Source organism: Bactrocera oleae, chromosome 6 (assembly GCF_042242935.1).
Source record: "Bactrocera oleae isolate idBacOlea1 chromosome 6, idBacOlea1, whole genome shotgun sequence".
Taxonomy (NCBI): domain Eukaryota; kingdom Metazoa; phylum Arthropoda; class Insecta; order Diptera; family Tephritidae; genus Bactrocera; species Bactrocera oleae.
The window spans coordinates 45736787-45755875 of NC_091540.1; the positions used below are offsets into that span (position 1 = coordinate 45736787).

The window sequence follows — 19089 nt, forward strand, 5'->3', positions numbered from 1 at the left end:
GGTCTTCCCCCTCTCACGTTCACTGACCTCTTTTCATTGGAATTGTATTATAGTATATAGAAATTCATTATTTTTGTTAGAATGCTCCGATTTAGGTCAAATATGCGCCGTTTTGTTCGATATTCATTGTTTAATTATGCCTCTCTCATAGAAGCCTACGTTCTATTACGTACTATTGGCAAAAAATTGAGACAGTCGATTTTCACAAGCCTTTCTTGAAGCGAATTCTTCACCAGCAAAATTGTTCACCATAGACAGAAACAGATGGTAATCACTTGGTGCCAGATCCGGACTACAAGCGGATGCATAAGAACCTCCCAACCAAGCTCCCGGAGTTTCTGGCGAGTCACTATCAATGTGTGTCGCTTGGCGTTGTTCTGATGGAACACAATTCCCCTCCTATTGACCAAAGCTGGATGCTTCAGGGCGATTGCTTCCTTCAGACGGTCCAATCGTTGACAGTACAATTCCGAGTTAAGAGATTTGCCGTATGGGAGCAGCGCATAGTAGATAATGCCCTGCCCATCCCACCAAATACACAACAAAGCCTTCGTGGCTGTCAATCCTGGCTTGGCCACCGTTTCTGCAGGCTCACCGCGTTTCGACCACGACCGTTTTCGCTTGACGTTATCGTAAGTGATCCACTTTTCATCGTCAGTCACCAACCGCTTCAGAAATGGGTCGATTTTGTTGCGATTTGCAGATGGAAATTCGGTCCATTAAGTTTTTTTGTGTTACCTCGTGTGACACCCATACATCGAACCTCTTTTTGTATCCAGCCTTATTCAAATGGTTCCAAACGGTTTTTTGTGCAATCTTTAGCCTTTGGGCAATCGAAACAATGCTTTGATGACGGTCGGACTCGACAATATCCATGATTTTATCGACATTTTCGACAATTTGCCGTCCAGTGCGTGGTGCATCTTTGACATCGAAATTACCGGAACGGATCCGATGAAACTGAAATTGCGCAGATTAGCAGTTACAGTATCAGGACCATAAACGCTATTCACATATCTATAGCGTATTTTCTCTTACCTAGTGTCCATTATTGACGCGCGCTCAAACAAAACTGAATGAACCAATCACAAAACTGTCAGACAAGTTTTTTTAGTACAAAGTGTCATAATTCTAACGCCATCTAGCGAAACCCGATCGGACTTATAGAACGCTAGATACAGATAAATAACGCCACTACTCGAAGTTTAGCCGAGTTTCCTCATTTAGTGAATGCTCCAAAAGATCTAAGCTACTTCTGAACTGCGCTCAGAATTTTGAGCAGCTTTTCCATGCTGGAAATACTCGTCGGAAGCTTGTTCCAAAGTGCGACGCTAATGGAAAAAGTTGGTTTCACTTTGGTCGGAAACTGACGATGTTCTTCAGAATTGCGAATGTTCCATTTTTACATCACGACGGTTGCTTTAGCTCAAGTTTTTATATGAAGAAGTTGGCTGAAACTAAAAATTATCCTATCGCAGATCACCAAGCTACCATTCGCAATACAATTTATAAGTATTACAATACAATACTTTGCATTGGTTCTAAAAAGTAATCTATACTTAACTTATTGTTGTTTGCATTTTGTTGCCACACTGACAGTGGATTCGAACTATTGAAGAAAAAATATATGGTAGCCGCTCTACTATATCTAAAAGTTCAGAGAGTTAAAGTTGATTTTTTGAAATCCTACCGATTTCGCGGCCTCTCCAACATTCTTTCGCTTTACAGGTCTTAACCGCATTGGTCAACTAAGCCTGAAGGCTGGAATCTTGTTAAAAAGTCACTCTAATCTTCTAATGTCTTTCTATATACGAGTAGGACTGTTTGTCTTTATGACCGTATTTGCATGTAGTGAATTGACGCAGAAGTTCGAAGAATTCGATTCGATTGCTGCTAACTAGAAGACAGACGTGCAGACACGCTGAGCAAACAAAGCGTCATATAGGCAAATATGAATGCAGGCATAGCAACAAACAAGCGGACGGAAGACGGCGGTGATGTCGTCCACGATTAAATGGAAAACACGCGAAGCCGCCAGCGCAACCAAGGGAGAGCTGTAGAGCACATACAAAACAAAGAACAAAAAAAGAAGAACAACAACAAACATTGAGAAAAAATGCAAATAAATAAACAATAATAATAAAATAAAATCTCGACTCCAGACGGCCTTCGTCGCGTCAACGTTGTGATTGCACAAGAGTAATGTATACAACAACTACAAGAACAACGGCGGAGCTAGTTGCTATAATATGAACAGCAGCGATTAGCAGAGGCGCACGGTAGCAATAACAACAACGACAACAACAAACGGGCGAGTGTAAAGTAGCAAGCCAACAAAAAAAACGCTGAAAAACGAGAAACACGAAAACAAAAATACAAAAACAAAAACAATAAATAAAACGAAATGCGAAAAAAATGCAACCAGACGTTGTTGACGTCTGCGATTTTTTATTGTCTACACTTCGCAGTACACACAAGCGCACATATACAAGCATACACACACACGTATTTAGTTCAGCCGTGTGGCTGTTGTTGTTCTTGTCGCTAGCGTTGCACTTTGCTTCACTTAAGCCGCATTCACCGCTAAGCTTAATATTGTTGTTGTTGTTGCTGTTTTTGGCGACTGCCGACGTCACCATGGTCTCACAGCGCGTCACCAATTCCGGGCTGATTGAGCTTTACTACAGCTGATGGTGGTGGCTTGATACCAATTTGTTGCCATCGTTGTGGTGTGGTTGTTGTATATGAACAACAAAGCCGTCTGGCCTTTGGCACTACTTGCCGCTGCTCTGCGAGTCTGTGGCGGTTACACTCCGTGTTTTTGGTTGCTTTTACGGCATCACCCTCACCAGCAATGGTGAACAACAAACATCGATACATCAATATGCATGTGTATAGGTGTGTTATCGTGTGTGCAGCCCGCCTGCTGATGTGGCAAAAATTTCCGGCTCTTGCCGGTTTGTCGATGTGTCCGCTGGCAAATATTTTTTCGGTATGCAAAGCATGCTTATACTTGCACACACACACATATACGTAAATATGTATAAGATTGAATATGTGTGTGTGTGTGTTGCAAATGTAGCAAAATATGCACAAAAACACCGAAGGCCAAAATAACTCACCTTAGTGGAAATAAATAAATAAAATAACAAAATTCGTTGTAACAACTAAACAACAACAAAACAAAAGGAAAAACCGATTTTAAAACGAAAAAATAATTTCAGCAGAAAACAGCAAAGACGCAGTCACTCAGCCAGACTGTTGGCCAGAAGCACAGCGAAGCACAAGAGCAAAGCAGCGCAGAAGAACAGGAAGCAGACTCTCTGCGTGCCACCGTCCATAAATATTCGTTTGATGCACACAATTTTACACTCTCATACATGCAAGTGCATATGGATTCGAATATATGTGTGTGTGTACGTGTAAGCGGTACAGTAAGTGCGTCTGGAAAGCAGCAACCCTTTACCGCCATCGATTTCCAATGCATGTTGCACATTGCACAACCCAACTTGCTCATAAATTTGTAAAACAACAACAACAATGCCAACTGCTTCGAAAAGCTGCAAGCACGTTGAATGCAAACAATGGCAGTCATCAGCCTCGTCTTCGTCTTCGTCATCGTCGTCGTGGATAACTGATTTCTGTTTGCTCTTACTGTTGTTGTTGCGTCTGGCTTTTGTTGCACTTCAGACATTGTTTGTCGGCGCTGCGCTGCGGTTGCATTTGTTACCAAGTTTGGAGTTGAATACAAACAAAAAGTGATTTGCCACAAAGAACTGTCGCCGCTGCCGCGTCTTTCGTTGACATCAAAGCTTCTCGGCACCCAGAAGACAGCAACAATGCGTGCATATGGCGCGCACATCGAGAAGTTCATCAAGCAATTAAGGTGCCGCGAAGCGTTGTATTTACTTTGCTCCGTTTGTTTGCTACTTTTTGCTCACAAAGAAGCCGCTGGATGCAGACCTAATAAACTGCTCAAATGATCAAGTGATAAATTGGTGTCTTTAGTCGTTGCTTTCAGCATTCTTTGTTAACGCCATCACACAATTGCGGGGAGGCAAAATTCAGCTTCGATCAGTTGACTGGCCTTTTCTGTCAGTATTCTGAAATTTTGCTGATCATTTAATTATAATACTTAGGGTTGCTATTTTCGAAGCAGAAAGAGAAGTTTTGTGAATTAGTAACAATTTACAGATTTCGAATATATTTCATAGTTTTGTCAGAATGGTATCAAAACAAAAACAAAAACTTTTGAAGAAACGCTTTTAAAGCTGACTGAGCGACATGAATAGTCAGAAGAGGAAGGGTTTTAGGTTCTTTATCTCATGCTTTCGATCAAACCTTTATAAGGGATGTTTCTAATTATGTCTACTTTAGAAAAATGCAAAAAAATATTTTTTTCAAAGTGCGAAGGTAAACGACCCCCTTCTCCTAACGGGATATTTTCGTTGTGTGGGTTCTGTATTTTTGACTTTGTAATTTAATTTATATATTCTTATTATTTTGTCAAAAATGTCAGTCCTAGGAGTAATAAATTCAACGACGGTCTGAGGTATGAAGTGATATAATCAGTATTTACAAAGCTCTACGTAGTCTCTAATGGCAAGCTCTGAAGGGTCAAAATATATAGGTCGATTTTCTCTGTGTGACTTTTGATGTGGAAAATATAGTAAGACACCGTACGCCGAATCTTTGAAATATCTGAAAAAAGCAACTACGATCGCCTTGAAACAGGACTATTAATTTAGGTATACTTCCCTGTCAGAATTTATACTTACAGATCTTATGTATAAAACCCTAAAAGCAACACGAGTCTATCAATCATAATTGGAAATATCGTCTACGAAACGTCTGAAATCAAATGAAGTTTCAGTGAGGGCGTCTCTTTGTTGTGGAATTTATTTTTTAATATGGGATTTTGCCCAAATTAGACTAATATTCAGAACGAGTCTTTATACGAGCGTGTTGTCTAACGTATTCTGATCACATGCATTTTAAAAAGTTTTGCTCAGATAACAGTTCCTAGTGGGATAAAAATCCGACTGCAGCGGAAAGGCCTCTTAGCATAGGCTGGCTTTTGGATTGTTTTAGAAAATAATTCTGCGATATAAGATAAGTAGGAAATTTGTCGATATAGCTCAACGAATTTAGGCATACCGTCGTCTGAACGGAGCAAAATTTTTCCAGATCTCAACGTTTTCCGCAGTTTTGAGAGAATTGCCGTGGGGGTGATTATATCATTAATAAATAAGCATAACTTCAAATATGTGAGAATGTTAGTTTGATACTATAAGTTATTATGAGAAAACATCAGAATGATTATCAGTTGACCATCTTTTCAAAATAATTAGTTATTAGAATAGTTACTAGAATGAATTTTAATATTGCCTTAGATAACGCTTAGTTATCAGTGAAAAGATATAAGTGTATACATTTTGAAAAATTTCTCGCTCTTCCGACGTCTAGTCATTTTGCTGCAAGTGCTAGCGCCGTTCGCCTCATTATTTTAATCAGACGATTTATTTTGGTTTATTCTCCTTCGTAACATTACAACTCAATCTATACTCTCGATGAGTTCTTGGTATTCTTCTATATATTATATATCATTTCACTTCTTGCTTCGTAGAAAAAACCCTCTCAACGTAAAACTAGACGAGTGCCAATTTGCAACACTTTCAGCAATTAAAAGCGAGCAAACTTCCTGCAGGGACTCATTAATCTGGGTGAATTGCACTTTAGAGACGGGGGACGTGTGTGTGCGACGAGAAAAGTAAATAAAATAAAAATCACAAAGCTAAAACCAATAAACAAAAAAAAGTTGCTGCGTAAACGAGACGTGGCCGAAAAGTGGCAAAAATGCAGACAGTAGCAATAAAAGCAACATCAGACAAACAACAATAGCAACAAAGCGTGCATTGGCAACACACAAGCCAGACATCTCGAGCCAACCACCATTTAAGTAAGTGCTGGTCGGCAGTTTCCTAGCTGTTGTTGTTGTTATTTTATTTTTGTATTATGAATATTGTTGTTTGTCTCGTCATCGTTGCACGAAGGATTGGAATATTTTTCAAGGTCACAGCTGGAATTTCGGTATTACGCTTGCAAACCCATGCAAATACACACACACACTCACCCATCATGCACACAGAGAAATACATGCAAGTGTGTGTATTCGTTACAGGCATACAACAACAACAACAATGTTGCAACAGCATTAGCTGTGGAAGTACTAAAAGCACACAAAGCGGTGGCAGCGGCAAAGTCCACAGGCACTCAGAAATTCACACAAACACACATACAATCATCTCTGCATATCTTTATATGTATGTGTTGCGTTTCAATGCCAGTGTGTTTGCTGCGCGCAGCGTCTAAGTTGGGGGTAGCTTATCCAGGCAAACACGCTTTCACACATACAGGCGCACAAGGCAATGGCGGGAGGGGGCGCATATTCGTAGACACTTGCGTGTGTGTGTGTGTTTAAGTGCTCACATTGCACGCCGACGCAACAAAAGCAAAAGCACACGCACACATGCAGATAAAGCTATTGCAAGGCCAGACAGCCACTGGAAGGATGCGTTGCTTGCCTTTGTTAATGTTGTTGCTGTTGTTGTTTTTTTTGTTATTGTTGTGTGTGTGGCTGGCGCACTTAGTGTTGCAGTATTATGTGATGGGATTCTTAAGCATCGAGTTTGCAATGTCTGCCTCGTACTCGACGTCAAGCGACGCCATTGGCAAGGCCACACACTTCACCCATATAGCTACCCACCAGTCAACCAGCCAGCTTATTAATGCCGCCCAGCAACTGTAGGCTTTAGGTTGAGCTTTCTGAAAAATGAGTGTGCGAAGTATCGTGAATGGCATAGCCTAAATACCGAAGTCCACACCACGAGGCGTTCTCTTTCGATTCAAGCTAGACAATTGACTTAATGGCCATCTTTGATGTCCCATCTATTGCAAAGGTAAACTTTGTAGGCGTTAGAGGTTGCATGATGAATTGTTGGAGAAAATAAATCTGCATATTTTTTGGGAAAAATATCCGATGTTTCAACACTGCCGGTTTTAAGTGACCACCCCCAATTGACGCTTGTATAGGAAAGGTAATCGATGCAAAAGTGAGCTTGTTGAGGTGTTTAAGGATATTTTGATATTTATTTTATTTCTTTTATTCTGCATGAATAGCTGATTTTGAATCTGACATACACCACGATACTGATCTTCTGTTTTCCACAAATAGTTGCATAGAACTGGAGTATCTTTAGACGAAAGAACCTGGCTAATGCTGTCTTTAAATTCTATTAACTATGTTGCTGTCGCTTTGAAGTTCCTAATTATCGTTTAGTTTTATGCGGTATTCTAAGTTCCAGGTTAATACATTTGTTTCTTTCACATAATATTATATGTAAGTATTTGATAGGTCGATGGGTATTGAGTCGATATTTCTGGAAGACACCACCTCGATTCAAACTAGCCTTTGTAGAGGTATTGGATCCAAGATGTATGAAATCGTCTATAATTATGAGATTATAAATGTCAACGATGTCATGAAAGTCAATCGCATTTTCGTCCATACGACAGTCGGATCCACCTAGCCTAAACTGATATTATTACTGTATCAGTAATACGCCAAACTATTTGGAGTAAGTATCATGCTTATCATGCTATCTTACAACAAGAACAAGCCATAAATATAAAATTTATTTGGTGCGTGAAGATACTCCATATTAATCTTGTTTACAGTTAATGGGTCTAACGTCTCGCTCCATAAAACCATGCTGTACGCTTATATAACAGACTAAATATAATATATTGGAACGACGCAGCTCCATGGCTCGTACTATTTTCCAACATTAAATAAATCGAATGCAAACGCCAGCCTCTCTGAAATCTAATGAAATCTAAAATAAATTAGACGAGGTAAAGCTTCTAAAATTTCACCATACCCATACGACCGTTATCACTTTTCTCCAAAAAGAAAAAGGTGTTAATTCAAACGTCGATTTAATATACATACTTGTATTAAGAAATATTTTGGTTTTGTAGGGTTGGTCTTATTCTACGGAGCGTAACATTTTCGAACTTTTTTCAAGTTACACTAAGCATTGAAAGTTCTTTTTCGTAAAAGTGCACACCTGAATTAAGGCAAATTCATGTAAATATACAATTCTAAGGCTGAGGGATGGAGTATACAAGTACCAATGTCTGCAATATGTTAATGAGAGCTTATTATAAATCTAAAAAGAGCAGACAAAGACTAAGCCAAAGCTTTAGTCTACCTTGTTTGTTGCATCCTCAGGCCGCCGACATTGTTCACGAAAGCACCAAAGTGTAATTATTTATTTCAGACACGTTTCGCAAAACAAATGGAGCAGACAGACAGGAAACTGTGTAATCACAAGCTCAGGGGGGCAGAGGGTACGAAAAAATGCGAAATTGTCTGTATTACAATGGAGAAGTGACATTTAGTTGATAAGTTGTAAAGATTCTTGAAGCGAAATTAATTTGAGCCGACTGAATGATGAGCTCCAAGTGAACTGAATTCGATTAAGTGCAGCGCGAGACACTCACAGTGCATTATGGTATATACATATGTACATATATACCATATATATAATAATACATAAATAAGTCTGTATGAATGTATGTATGTATGTAAATGGGAAAGGTGAAAATAATAAATGGGCTTTACGAGACATGCCCAAGAAATACATAGTGTTGCAAGATGAGCATTATTTCATCTTTTCTTGTTTGCGCGTGAGTGTGTGTACGTGTGCGTGTGCACCCGCCTGAATCTGCTCCTGGCAACTGTAACGCCCTTGTAAGTGTCAAACTGACTGGCAACTAAGTGCATTTTAAGTTATAAATACAATTTTTCATGCGAGTCCAGTGCCATGCAGTGAGCAACAATTACAACAACAACAAATAATTATAACTGACCGGCTTTAAGAGCAGAGAATGCAACAGGGGACAAAACATAAAACAAAGCAAAAAATTTAATATAAACAGCAAAGGCCAACCAATGGCCAGCGGCGGACATGACGACGTTAACGGACGGACGGGCGGATAGACGACATGGCATGCAGTCAGCAGGCGGACAAACAGCAAAACTCGCGCGACCGTGTGATATGCGGGTCAGACGTGAACGTGAACGAGCGTTTGCAAAGATACCAGCATTTGCCACAGTGCACACAAATTGTCTGTTGCACTCAATTTTAATTGCTTTTATGCCGGGCCCTTTCAGTAAGATGAAATTATTTTTATGAGTGGCTTTTTATATCCTGAACAGGGTATATAAAGTTTGTCATAAAGTTCGTAACACCTAAATGGAAATGTCAGAGACTCTGTAAAATATATACATAAATGATCAGCATGATGAGCTGAGTTGATTTAGCCATGTTCGTTCGTCTGTCTGCATATATGCGAACTAGTACCTTAATTTTTGAGATAACAATCAGAAAATTTTCACCATCCTTTTCTAACCAAGAAGCTTTTACATTTAGCGAGGTGTGACTCAAGTAATAATAAACGCAAAATGAGTTTCAATGTCAATTGAACGGAAAATGGGAGAGACTCGCCTACTTTTTCTCTAGCTCGGCGTTCAATATTTTCAGAACGGTCAGAATCGAGCAAAATAATGTGGTTTTGAGGATAGAGCCACTCCAACTAGTAGTCAGGAGTTCTTTACAAATGCATCGATCACTTCTTTATTAAATAATAATAGGCACTAATACCTCTACCAGATGCAAAGCCGAGTTCTTTCACCCAAATTGGATACCGGGTAAGTACTACCCACTAAGTGCTGACTTCCAAAGGTTTAGGTGTTAATTGGCATCGGAGGTCTAAAGAAGGTTCATATTAATCTGAGTACATCCGTCGTTCGTACCTTACGTATGTCATATACTTTGGAATTATACTATTCCCTCTATTTTAAGGCTGACACCGTTTTTGCAAACTCAAAAGCAGTTTTTTTTAATCTTTTTAGGACTTTTTGAATGTACTAGTAATTGTACTCCGACTATTTTAGAGTTTATTGACGTAGAAATGTAAGAAAAGTATTAATTTTAAGGACATACTTTTGCCACCAACTGTTGCCGCAGTCAAGTCCAATGGTCAACAACGGGGGCTCAGACAAACAATCCGACAGTCGCGGTTGCAGACGCAGACACTGACGCGGCTTATCGTAATTTTATGCACAGGCAGGCAGCAAAAACCAGCGACAACAATAACAACTACAGCAACAGCTATAAAAGAAATCAATAACAACAGTAAGCGGAGTAAAAAACAACAATAAGAAACAAAACCAAAAGGCATAAATTTACTTGGCGGACTGTTGGTGGCTGCGGTGCAACTTCGTCTGAGCTGAGTTCGCTTGACGGACAGACAAACTGCACTGTTTGCACTGGCTGTGTGCTGTGGCTTGCCTGTATTTTTCGATCGTCCGTTATTATTGTGCTTGTTGTTATTGTTGCGCACCACGCGAGATTGTCTCGTCCAAAATTGATAGGCCGCTTGCAAAGGCTGAGGAAATTTTAAAAATAAACCGTAGCACGCAGACCAACAACAAAACAAGAACGGCATTGCACGATTGCAACGGCGAATTTTTGAGTGCAGTGCAGACACCCTCGCTGCAAGCCACCACCAGCATCATTATCTATACACCGCCAACTGCAACGCCAGACGTCTGCTCCAGACAACCACACACCCAAATCACATACACCTACAAGGGTGGACGTGTTTGAGCTTATGGACCAATGTCATCAGTCGCAGACATCAGCCGGCGAGACAAGCAGTCGGAGAGCTCAACCCCAGCTTGAGAAATGGTACTTGGCCAAAGAAAAATTAAGAAAAAATCGTCGAAAAACAAAAACAATTACACGAAATAATAGTCTTTTAGCCGGCCACATTGTGTCCGGATGCGCGAACCTCTTTGTACTTCTTGTTATTGCTGTATTGTCTATGGCATGAAATGCGTACGCCTTCCAGGTTGTTGCTTAATGTTCTGCACTAGGGGTTCGAATATGCGACTACACTGTTGCCCCGAGACAGTTGATTTGGGAATTGTTGCATCTTATAACGCAGTCCGCACGACTCGCTTAAGTGAATTGAGGCTGAGATGTGTGCGCATTGAGCGACAGTGACGCTGACGGTGTCAGTAATAGACTTGCCATAAACAGTAGCTTGTTGTTGTAAGTGTAATTTTATTTTTATGTACTTACTGTGCTCCACTCAAAAAGTAATGAAGCAAAAATTGTGAAATTTTAAAGTTACATTGAAGTATACATGAGGAGGCTTCGTCAAGAGCCCAAAGAGTCCCCAAGCGATTGTCGAAAAGCTGAAAGCTGAAGTTGATAGCGTCTTAGCGCGTCAAAAACAGAGCGCGAGTGCATCTTCGGTTGGCCTTCAGCGCGTCCGCTGTTGTCTACATAGCGGCCGTTGTTGGTTGAGTGGAATGTCTTGTCTCGAGTTGATTGATGTTGTCTGACAGACGGACAGATATGGCAAGGCAGGTCGCAGACGAAGTCGCAATCGCAATCGCAGACGGTCAAACGTGCTCGACGACAAAGCGAAATGATAATAAACGACTGTGGGCTGCTTGCTGGACGGGGTAGGGGGGAAGTGAAGTGATGTGAATGGAACCGGTCCGAGTAAAGTGACAATGACTGAAGCGATATGGACGCGCCTTTCTTGAAGCATTGCAATCAATCGGAATAAATGTATTTCTCAGGCTTCGAGTTAATTTAAATTTATTGTAAGTGATAAAGTGGCTTTTTTGCACAACAACAAAATTGTATACATATTGAATCCATAAAATGTAGGGTGAGGAGTGGCAACTGACCTTAATTAATCGAGAGATGTAGTATATTGGGGATAAGCCGCATATACTGTTTAATAATGTCACCTCTTTTGGGGTTTTCTTAGTCCCCTCTTGCTGAAATCACGATTTTTTTTTCAACACCAACGATACCATTTTTATTGATTAACAAAGGTGTCTGCATTATCTACCTTTTTGAAAGAAATCTCTAACTATCTGCTTGGACTTGTATATCCATTTACTAATCAATGTAAGAATTTCACGTCTTTTCGCCTTGGAAAAGATCAACGAATTGTAAGTTCTTCAGCTTTGTCTTAGAACTTTTTCGACTGGAGAAATTCATTGTCTGACAGTAAAAAAGCTCGAATTCGTAAAGATTTGACTGTAAATTCGAAAATTATACTTCGGTGGAACTGCGTTCCTATATTTCGATGCTGACTTGCATTCAGAGCATGCCTTTACGTTAGGAGCTTCGAACGAGCACTTTGAGCTTTATGAGGAAACGTATACGAAGTCGTGGCTTTGTTTTAAACTTGGTCTAAGGTTTTCAAAGTTCTAACATATTTAAAAAAACATGATGCAATTTCTCTGTCCGAATTCCTGGTAAAGGTTGGTAGGATTTAAGGGTTCTTAAACTGCGATGGTCCACATTGCTATCTACAGTATAATTATGGTAGATTATTATAAGCCCTCTTCTAATACCGTCTAAGTTCTTTACAAATCATTGGCCAATACAAAAGAAAAAAGCTGATTCCTAAATTTAACGATAGATTTCCACAAATAGGCCCACTGTACCTATTAAAAAATTAAGCATCAAAGCGCTTATCAACACTTAAATATTATCACAGTAGCACATTTAAGTCATGATTATCGTTAATAGCATGCCTAGCACATTCAATTAGAGCAACAAGAACAATTTATTTGCACACACACACACCCGACCAGACAAAGTTTCTACATTGCGGCCTTGGCCCTTAACCGCTGCTTGCCGTGTCGTAGACAATGATGTGCTCGTATCGATTGCAACAACCACAACGTTAAATGAAGTGCAATTATTAATTTTATTAAAAGCTGTCATGGCCATTTTTCGTTACCACAGCCTCCATAATTAAGTATCCACTCGACCATGGTGGAGAAGGGGAGGCAAATGAGCCAGGCTACGGACAACACAGAGATGCTATACACACATGCCTGGATTGTGAGACGGGCTTAGAGGTCTGCAATTGCTGGTGAACTATATTTATTGTAATTGAACACTAATCAAAGGCGGCGGCGAACTACAAATAATCATATATTTACACAGACAAATTCACAATGTGGCATTTAATCAGTAAGGACGAAAGTGAGCTCTCCAATTGATCGATCTATATTTAATGCGGCTTGATTGTTGACTGCAACACACTTTGCAATTATTTCTGCAGTAATTTTATATATTTCTTTGTTTTTTCCTCAAAGGTAATTGCTGTAAGTCATTAAAGTGCTTTTGTAGGATACAACGATAGCTTACTAAATGTGATATTATGTAATAAACAGAAGAAGCATCATGGTAAAATACATAGAATGTTTGGTTTGGTTCACGGAACGGTTGTTTGTATCACCTTGGACTAATCGAGATAGATATAGGGTTATGTATATATAAATGATCTGGATGACGAGACAAGTTGAAATTCGAGTGACTGTCTGTCCGTCCGTCCGTCTGTACAAGCTGTTACCTAAGTAAAAATTGAAATATCGTAATGAAACTTGGTACACGTGTTGTTAAAAAAAAGTAAGGACAACTTCGTAGACGAGCGTTATCGGAACAGTGTCACGCCCATAAAATGCCATTAATTGAAATGTCATAAATCATTCTCATAACTAAGCATTAAATTAAAATATAGAACCGTAATTTGGTACAAGGGATCATAGTAGTAAGGGCACCTGTGGGCCGTGGCCCCGCCCTGTAAAAGGTTTAATGTACATATCTCCCAAATCATTTAAACTAAAATAACCAAAGTCGCTCAGAACAAATCCCTTAACGCCTACCGACACTGTAAAAATGGTTGAAACCTGATGATAGCCCCGCCGACTCCCCATATAACGGTATTGTTAAAAACTACTTAAAGCGCGATAAATAAACAACTAAATACGTCAGAGACATTAAATTTTACCACTGAGATGTTATGATAGGAGTCGAAGATGAAAGATGGGCGTGGTACCGCTACTTTTAGGGGAAATCACATATCTCGCGCCTGCTTGACTGATTTCAACAAATTAAAATGATTTCCGTCTTTTCACCAGTCTTTTAGTCCGTTGAGGTTGGTCAAAATATGTGATATTTTAATAAAATTAAGTGGACAAATTTTCTTTAAAACTATTTGGTTTAGCACTGAATTACAATGGATTAGGTCAATAACTTGGTCTAAACCTCATATCCCTAATATAATGAAATCCGATCCACTGGTTGTTGACTCATTATATAATATATTACCCGTTTGGGCCGCTTCCCCGAGCTTTGACCACGACCGTTTGCGCTCGATGTTGTCGTAAATGACCCTTTTCATCGCCAGTCACAATCCGCTTCAGAAACGGGTCGATTTTGTTGCGATTCAACAGCGATTCGCAGATGCAAATTAGGTCCATCATGTTTTTTTGCGTTAGTTAGTTTGGCACCCAAACATCGAGCTTCTTTTTGAATCCAAGGTTATGCAAATGGTTCCAAACGGTTTTTGGCTTATCTTTAGTCCCTCAGCAATTAAATAAATGCTCCCGTGACGGTCTGTTTCCACTATTTCCATGATTTGATCGCAATTTTCGACGACGGGCCTCCCGACGCGTTTGACATCAAAACTACCAGAACGGAACCTAGCAAACCACTTTTGTGCTATACGTTCGTTTACAGTATCGGGCCTTTAAACTAAATTAATTTTTTCAGCCGCTTTGGCTGCTTTTTCGCCTTGATCGAAGAAAAATGTAGCGAATTTTCTCTTTGGTGTCCATCTTTGACGAGTGCTCACAACGTACTGAGTCCATCAATCGAAAAACTGTCAAAGACAAACTTCTAGCGCGAATAAACACGTTTTCAGCGCCACGATGTGCCACGTAACACTAGTACTATGGACAATAACGCCATCTCTTAGATAAAAACCGAACGAGCTTTTTACTTGACCTAATATTTAATCTAACCCCTTCGGTCGAGTTGATATATGCATGTACCATTTGAAGATGTGTTTAATAAAATTTAAGCTGACACGAACTAAAATATAGCAATAAAACTGAGTTTAAGATAATGGCCTTCAATATAAGTGAAATTTGATTGTAATTTTTTAGTATAAAATTTTGCCATCATTTAAACGAATTTTTCGGGTTTTGATTCTTGCAAGTTGCAAGAGTATAAAACGTGCGGTTACACTTAGCCCGTCCTTAAATGTTCTAATTTAAGTTTATAGAGCAGCTTTGGAGTTTGTAATATTTTGAAAACTTAATCTTTTCAGCTTCAAAGCTTTCAAATATTTTTGAGAATTAAAGGCAATACTAGGTATTATTGAAAACCTTTCAAAAATTACTAAAATCAAATATTAAAAAAAAACTAAATTAACCATAAAAATTATAACGGCAATTTTGTTTGAACAGAATTTCGGAAGCTGTGGCAATTTCTAATATTTATATTGTAGTAAGCCCGTTAATGATGTTAAATAAATTTGGCTTCTAAAATGTAATTCCTCAAACTTTTTCTATAAATATTTCTAGCATTTTTCGCAGTCTTATCGTGATTGTGCTTCAGAAAAAGCAGAGAAATGAAAGAAGGTTTTTACTTTATTGAAGAAAGCTTCTATATGCGGAAAAAATTGTTGAGATCTGTCCATAAAAAATATGTAAAGTCAATAACAAAACAACAAAGAGCTTTCGTATTACCGACTATGAAAAAATAATTTAAAATAGCACAATTTTTCAAAAGCTTTAATTTTTTGTGTATAGAGGTTTGCTTAAATGTGTAATTTATGAAAGCTTTTAATTTTTATTTGAATATCTAAGCTTCAAGCTTTTTAAATGCTTTGTTAAAAGTTTTGGTAAAATTATTAATTTAATAGGAATAATTGAGTTAATAAAAAATAAAAATTTATCAAAAAGTTTTGTGGTGTTTGTGGTCTTAACTAATAAATTTTGACTTTAATTAAAGAGAAATATCTATGAAAGCTTCTAAAGATAGCTAAATAGAATATGCATATTTTATGAAAGTTTTGAAGAAAATGTTCTCAGCTTTTACTGTAGTAAGTATTTTTCCAGTCCCCCAATAGTTTTCGTACTGTATTTTAAATTTATTTACTTAAATAAATGTAACGGTTTTTAAGACCTTCCTGGAACAATATGTCAACGTTTTTGCAATGATAAGAAAGACTGCACATGCTTTGGATTCGAATTTTAATATCTGCTCAGAGCTTATGTTAACATGCATGATTTCCATATCGTGTTCCAAATATAAAGCATGAAAAAAGTGAGTAAAAGTACTAAATTATCGCAAGTGCTTCACAGCACTTGAAGAGGTTACACTTCTCTCGCTTCATTTTAAATAATCACATTTCTTACAGCGCACTGACCATAAGGTCGTAAAACACGTCTGGACTAGGGCGGTTGATTCGTTTGGCTTTTGCGGTACGTCTGAACTGGTTTGGTTTTTGGATGGTGCGGTTAGCTTATGTATTTCTTTTTTGGCAACAACAGCTTAACGCAAAGTACTACAGCTCATCATTGAGCAGCAGTGGCCAGCAACGACCAACAACCAACAGCAAAATGCGGACAGACACGCTGGAAGGTAGAAGTATAGCAGCGCAGACAGGCGAAGAGGCATGCAGACCGATAGCAGACAAAAAGCTCTGAGGAGCCACATATTACTGCGCACACAAATTCGCTCGCATATGCAAAATGCACACGAGTTTATTCATACGGACATCCTGTCCATAACTTCTACGCTGTCAAAATGTCACAGGCGGCGAAGACGCGATGCCGACAAGGACGTAATGCGGACCACAAACCAAGCAGCGGCCACAGCAGCATTTGCTTGCAGTTTTCAAGCTGTATGTATGTGTATTCGAGTCCAAATCAACCACTGCACAGCACTTCACACGACGCGCTGAGACATCATATGCTCGCCCAGTCAGCAAGAAGCAGCCGGCGGCCAGATGCCAGCGCAACGGGCAGTCTGCCCTACCAAACGGTCTGCGGTATGGTCTAGCGGGTGAGTCCATGTGCAAGATGTACATCCAACTGAAGCTGCGGACGGAACGAACAAAAGTGCAATGCAAGAGATGGAAACAGATGAAAAAGTAAAGCACAATGCAAGAAAAAAGTTACTTCTGGGTATTGTGGGCAGTGCAAAAGCGCAACGAGAGCGTTGAAGAAATCAAACTGCGGCTGCACATCCGAGCGACAGCAACTGCTGAGTTGCAATTGAAGTTGGAGCCTGTGATGCTGAAAGAAACTGCAAATGCACATAAATTCCAATGTAATCACACACGACATCCATCCCGGTTGACTGTGTGTGGATGTATGCTTGCATTACTGTGAGCATTTTATTGCGATTGGGATGCGTTTGCTGCACACTTAAAGCAGCAACAACAACTCCAGTGCCTATTCAACATTTCAATGTCCACTTGCATTTGCATTGAGCCCATATAAGCCAATCCAAGCGCGCTGGTCGCTTTATTCACATGGACATGCACACATACAAACATGTAGAAAAACAAGGAGTACTTCATGATTACAACCATATGTATGTCTGTTCATCTGTCTGCCAGCTTTCCACAATTACAATCGGATCGCTTAAGCGTTTTGGTTTGGCGAAATTGCCAAAAGAGCTTTTTGTGCTTTCGTTATTGGATTTAATAAAGATACACCAAGCGGCGTTCCAAAATCGTCCAACTGATAAATCCGCTTTCAGAGTTTGTTGTATTTACCGCCTAACCATTATGCATTCTTTCGCTTCATCACTCGTGCTGTAAATAATTGGCCTCATTGGAGCGCATTCGTGAGCTTTTAAATTACATGTGAAATTTTACATACCATAAATTGAAGTGAAAATAAATCACTTTGGCGAAAATATCTTTTTAATTTTTCTGTTTCACTATGTGACCATATGCTTGCATTTGAAGTGTAAGCTCATCAAAGGGTTTTAAGCGGGTACACGGGTTTCGCGGCTTCAAAAAAAAAATTATTTTTATTGCCTTATTTAATTCTATAACATCTCAAGAATATTGTCCCAAATTCTCAAGTTGATATCAGTAATAGTTTTGGAGATACAGCTTTGAAAATTTGCGCGCTCGAAACTGTGCTTTCAAAGTCGGTTGTCAAGATTTCTTGCGAACTACTCAACCGATCTTAATGAAATTTTACACAGGTCTTTGAGATATAATTTACAAGGTCTTGCCGTGGATAACTTTTTTTTTTGTTCAATTACAACTATTTAAAAAAAAGAAATGTCGAGTAAATTTGACCGAAATTTTCATTTTGTTGGAAAAGGGTCTGCCAAAATTCCAATTTAAACTTTTTTTTCTGTCAATCGATACAATTTTTTTCCAAGATTGCTAAAACATTTTTTTATGTTCGTGTGAAGTTTGATCTCCATGTGTCAATTAGTGAGTGTATGACAGCTCTTAACTTACATCGCGAACAGTTCGGCGATTTTTTACGGCAACGGACAAGTTGAAAATGTTGCGGAATTGTTTTGGGTATTGTAGCATTCGGTGAAGGTCGCGAAGTAATCGAAAAATTGTCTCATGCAAGTCCTGCATCCACCTCTGTTAATGACGATAACATCGAAAAAGTTAAAGAAGCAGAGATTTTCGAGTTGTGTGCATCAGAGAGATAGCAGAGGATCTCAACAACTCATGTATTTGGGTATGAAGCGTGTCAATGCTATATTCGAACCAAAAGACCAGAATCTTTTGCAAAAACGACGTCAAGTAGAGGTCACAGAAAAGATGCTTGAAATAGTAGCTGAGGATCCTACATGCATTAAATGCATAACTACTGGTGACGAGACGATGTGGGCTTATGAATATGACGTTGTTACTGTCCAACAAACTCCATTTCCATTTTAGTTAGATGTCAGGTCATATAATCCATCAGAAAAGAACAAGCGACAGAATCTGCTTAATTATTAAAAAATACTAATACACATTTTTTATTGGTTTTTTCGTTTTTCTTTCTCTATCTCTGTCTCTCTTTCCCTAGTATATGAGATCTTAATAATCATCGAGACATAAAAATGTAAAAACTTATTTCATAATAGTAAACGAACATCA

General features: G+C 39.0%; 1 protein-coding gene and 1 long non-coding RNA gene across 2 annotated transcripts in view; both read right to left on the reverse strand.

Annotated features, from left to right (window-relative positions):
- LOC106621398 (pneumococcal serine-rich repeat protein) overlaps positions 1 to 19089 on the reverse strand; it is a 143862-nt gene that overhangs the window by 73198 nt on the left and 51575 nt on the right. The window lies entirely within an intron of this gene.
- LOC118682749 (uncharacterized) lies at positions 16736 to 18317 on the reverse strand. The gene is made up of 3 exons (XR_004978562.2): positions 17849 to 18317; positions 17141 to 17781; positions 16736 to 17059 (listed from the first exon to the last, which is right to left on the reverse strand). It is a non-coding gene; the product is annotated as an uncharacterized lncRNA (long non-coding RNA).